Source organism: Canis lupus, chromosome 15, assembly GCF_048164855.1.
Source record: "Canis lupus baileyi chromosome 15, mCanLup2.hap1, whole genome shotgun sequence".
NCBI classification, from domain to species: Eukaryota; Metazoa; Chordata; class Mammalia; order Carnivora; family Canidae; genus Canis; species Canis lupus.
Window position 1 is genome coordinate 35,752,895 of NC_132852.1, and position 5,274 is coordinate 35,758,168.

At 48.5% G+C, this 5,274-nt stretch overlaps 1 pseudogene; it reads right to left on the minus strand.

The window, feature by feature from the left end:
• Positions 1 to 2,368: 2,368 nt before the first annotated feature.
• Positions 2,369 to 4,820, minus strand: LOC140604880 (tumor necrosis factor receptor superfamily member 21 pseudogene; annotated as a pseudogene).
• Positions 4,821 to 5,274: the final 454 nt, after the last annotated feature.

Sequence of the window (5,274 nt, forward strand, 5' to 3'; positions counted from 1 at the left end):
GGTTTCTAAAGGAGGCAGGCTCTTTCCAGAACAAACAGCAAGTTCCTAACTTTCTAACTAAAATACAAAAAGGGCATTTTGAACTTTTTGTATCCAGTGACAAAAAAGCAAAAAAATAAGAGTCACTGTACTGGCAGGGATAATAGACTCTGATTAGCCAGAGGAATTGGGAGTGTTTTTTCCCAAGGGAGACAGGGGGTGGGTAGTGGAATATGAGTGGAACCCATGTGATACACACCTGAGTGTGTCCCACTGTAACTGTGAATGGATATGCCTAACAATGCTAGAATAAGAAAATTTTGATTATTGAGGGTTCTGGCACTTCAGGATAAAGTTTTCATCACAGTCTCAGGAAGCCATGGAGAACTTCCAGGTGGTAGCTGAATTGGAGGGAGATTTAGAATAAACAGTAGGTACCAAGAGTTAGGACTTCAACATATTTTTTTTTATTGTGGTAAAAAATACACTACTTAAAATCTGACTTCTTAACAAATTCTTAGTAGACAGTATTATTAACTATAGAAGCACAATGCTATACATAGATCTCCAGAACATTTTTATTTTGCATGACTGATATTCTATATCCACTGAACAGCAACTCCTCATTTTGCCCTGCTCCCAGTTCCTCCAGCCCATGTCTCCATCACCACCATTCTACTTGATGCTTCTGAGTTTGACTAGTGTAGATACCTGATAATACTAACTGGAATCATGTAGTTTTTGTCCTTCTGTGACTTGCTTATTTCAATTAGCATAATGTGGTCAAGGTTGATCCATGTTGTAGCATGTGACAGGATTTCTTTCTATTTTATGGCTAAATAATACTCCATTATATGTATATACCACATTTTTTAAGTTCATTAATCTGTTGATAGATATCTAGGTTGTCCATTGCTTTGTTCTTTGAATGTCGCAGCAATGAAAATGAAATGCAAATATCTATTTGAGATCCTGATTCCGATTATTTTGAATAATTACCTAGAAAGGGAATGGCTAGGCTATATGGTTATTCATTTTTAATTTGGGTATCCCTGGGTGGCTCAGTGGTTTAGTGCCTGTCTTCAGCCCAGGAGCTTGGAGGCCCAGGATCGAGTCCCACATCCGCTCCCCGCATGGAGTTTGCTTCTCTCTCTACCTGTGTCTCTGCCCCCTGCCCCCGTTTCTCTAATGAATAAGTAAATAAAATCTTAATTTTTTTTTTAATTTGAGGAAATTCCACACTGTTTTCCATAGCAGCTGACCACTTTACATTCCCACCAACAGTGTAATGGGGTTCTAATTTCTCCACATTCTCACTACCACTAATTATTTTCCAGTTTTTTTTTTTTTAATGGTCATCCAAACACGTGTGAAGTAACATTGTGGTTTTGATTTACATTTCCCTTATGATTGAACATCACTGTTTTTTAACAAATAGCAAAATATTAATAATAAATTAGTACACTTGAAGGCATTAATATTTATTAATAAATTAGTATACTTGAAGGCATTTTTCTCATATCGATCCCTCACCATGACCCACAAATCCCACCCACACAAAGGGAGTCCACACCACCTTTGCATTCGAGTCTGCCAACTGAGCATTAGAGAGAGAGCAGGTTTATAAATGGGAGCAGAGTTGCAAATATATCAGACAAGAGTCCTTACAGCTGCAGCCATTTTTAATTAAAGTGATTGAATGACGAAGGAGACCCACCAAGACCAAGGCCTTGAGGCAGATTGGACCTACAGACTACTTATATATAAAAAACAAGACATCATTTAAAGCAAAGCTGGGCAAATTCCCTATGGAAAAAGGTGCCACTGGCACTTAGTTGGGACTTTCCAAAGTGCAGCAGTATGTTCCAGAACAGCTCAATTCCTAAAAGATGAAGTTCAAGTTCTTTGGTGGCCCAGTTGTCAAGCCACTTAAGTAGCAAGTTCTGATGGCTTGAGGATTTCATGTCTCCAGCCCAGAGCATATTAGCAGAAGAGTAGCACAAGGAATCAGGCATTCTACACGGTGCTCAAGTGAAAACCATACAATCAGCAACAGTGTGGTCAAGTTTCAGCCATGAATATGAACTATACAAGGCATATTAAAAAGAGAACTCAAAATCTAATTGCATTACAGTAACTCAATGGGGTATTACATTTCTTCAAATCTTAAGAAAATTTGTAAATTACAAACAATAATAAAAATAGTAATGATTAAAAAAAAAGGAGATGTGGGGATCCCTGGGTGGTGCAGCGGTTTGGCGCCTGCCTTTGGCCCAGGGCGCGATCCTGGAGACCCGGGATCGAATCCCACATCGGGCTCCCGGTGCATGGAGCCTGCTTCTCCCTCTGCTTGTGTCTCTGCCTCTCTCTCTCTCTCTCTCTCTCTGTGACTATCATTAAAAAAAAAAAAAAAAAGGAGATGTGGATGTCGAGACATGAAGACTGCTGATAGAATTAACAAGATGCCATTATACTTTGAAGAAGTTAAAAGCCTCACAATCCAGTGTGCAGGGAAAAGCTACACTGCATTTGTGGTATATTAAGTGAATTTAAAGTGCACAGAACAATTTTGAAAACACATAAGAAGTCAAAACAAAGAAAATACGGAACCTAAAAAGCTTTAGTGGTGGGCATTTTTCAACAGTTAACACCTTGAGAAGGCTCATAAACTATCTTCCTAGAAGGGTTAAAAAAAGAAAAAAGAACCCAAAACACTGGCCATATACTCTATTAAACACACACAAACACACACACACATGCACACACACTCACACGCACGCACACACATCCCCCCAAAAATCAGAAAAATAAAACCAAAACAAATGAAAAACCACCCTGCCACTAAATGGAGTAATTTCCAGAGTGCGGTATCCCTCGTTGTTCTACAGCAGGTCGGGAAGATGGCTATATACGGAGTCCAAGAGGGTCTGACTGGCTTCCTGGCTCTTGACTCCAATAATCTCAAATAGACGGTCCAGCTTGTCCTCAGCCTGAGGAATCTCTTCAATCACCCGCAGCTCCTCAGGATTCAGAATGTGGAGCATGTCATCAAAAATAGGCTGCAAGTCACAGGGGTCCAGGCGTACCTGCCGCAACACTGTGTCCTTCTTTTCTTTGGTAATAAAGGAGCCCGTCCCGCTCAGCGCCTTCGAGCCGCTGGATGTGGAGTCACAGCGAAGCAGGGGCTCGGACTCATCCACGAAGCAGCCCTTGCTCTTACCCAGCGGGGAAGGCTCCACCGTCAGCAGAGCGGAATTCTCCAGTTTCGGGTTGGGGCTGGGGCTGGGGCTCGGGCTAAGGGGGCTGCGGCTCATCGGGAGAGCCAGTTTGTCAGTTTCCAGCTGGGCCGTAGCTTGCATCAGCCCCCGAATCTTCTCCACAGCATCATTGCGCCGGTGCTGGCGGCGGGCGCTGCTTAGTTGGGCGAGGCTGGCCTGGGGACCCCGGATGGTCCAGTGCTGCAGAGCTGCGTAGGCCCGCTCAGGGTCCGCCGGGTACCCATTGGAGAAAGCAGCCGCTTCTCTCTCACTGGCATTGCAGGGAAACTGATAGATGTCCTTCCACTGGCTTCCAACTTGGGCTGCTACGAGTTTCCGGATGTCAATCCCGTGGCCATTGCAATAGTAGATCCACTTCTCCCGGTTCTGGGTCGGGGTCACGGATTTCTTCAGCCCTGCCTTTTCCACAATGGTGCTAGGGTCCTGCCGGGGCCCCTTTTTCAGAGTTCTTGAGCTTTTCCGGATACTGCATACCACTATCACCACAAGCACCAGCAGCAGAAAAAGCACAATCATCCCGGGCAAATGTTCATTGATGTCGAAATGCTTGTGCAAGTTCTGTCTGGGGTGAGTCCGCTTGAGGCCTTTGATGGGTGTGCTGGATTTCTCGCCCCCAGTTGCCTCCATGGACCGCAGCAGCTTCAGGATGTGTCTGTGGTGGGGGCCTTGCTGGTGGTTGACTACCTGGAGGTTTGGGAGGGTCTTGTTCATGCCTTCCTCACCCCTTGCCGAGCTTCTGTTGTCAGGGACTGTCCCTTCCTGGATGCCACTCGGTACCTTTGGTCTAACAGAGGCAGAAGAGTTGGATTCCGTTGAGTTCATGCCTTTGGGAACATAAGTGGAGGAAGGGACTTCATGGGATTCCATGTGCTCCGGGTGTGAAAAGATGGTTGTACCAGGGGTAGGTGAGGTCGTGCTGGAGAAGGGCGGAAGTGTGCCACAGACATTGTCTGCTTCCTTGGTCCCCGGCTTGATCACCACCAGGTTCTGACTCAGACAGTCTACGTATGCTTTGCATTTCATCACACTAGAAGGCACATCAGAGTAGGTACCCCGAGCACACTGCTTGCACCGCACGTCCTCGGTCTCTGTCCCTTTCTTCCGCACACCCCACCCCACAGGACACACCGTATGGGGGGCGCAGGTACCATTAAACTGGAACATGCCAGGTGGGCAAGCACATTCTCGGTCAGTCGAGGCAGCACAAGGTAATTTCTCAACCATTGGCCATGGGCATGGCTGACTACAGTCATGGCATTTCTCTATGCCATTCTCATGCCTGGTAAAGGTCCCCACAGGGCAACTGCTACAGACACGCAGGCTCCTGTTGGTACAGTGCTCAGACACATAGGTTCCTGCTGGACACTTGTCACAGGTTAGCACCTGGCCGGTGGCACGGTCAACATGGTGGTATTTGCCAAGGAGATTTGAGGCCTTCTGTTCTAGCTGAGCTGTGCTGGTGCTAAGGAATCCAAGCGGGAGAAGAGCGCCCGCGACCGTCGTAGCGCCGGCCGCGCGGCCGCAGGAGGGGAGCGCGGTGCTGCTGCTCGCGGAGGTCCCCATGGCCCAGCCGGGGCTCGCAGGGGCGCCCGGGGCAGCTGGAGTCCACGGCTGCTTCTGCCCAGCGCTGCACCCACCGCCGCCGCCCGGGCCGGGCGCCCATCTACCTCCAGCACCCCATGTGCACTGCGGCGGCCGGGCGGCCGGGCGGGGGAGGGGGGCGGCGAGCGGGCTCGGGGGCGCTCAGCACCTGCCCAGCGGCGCGCCCGCAGGGGCGGGGAGAGGCAGCGGCCGCGGCAGCCGGCGCCTCCCGGTGCTCCCCTCCCACAGCGGCCGCGGAGAAGCAGGGAGGAGGGCTGCGCGCGGGGCGGCGGAGGGGCGGCTTCCCGTAGCGACGACCCCTCCACCGCTGCCCGGACCGGCCGGGGTCGCACTGAGTCCACTATTTTGCCATTGAATTATAGGAGATTCTTATAAATTTTAGGTATTAATCATTTATCAGACACATGGTTCACAA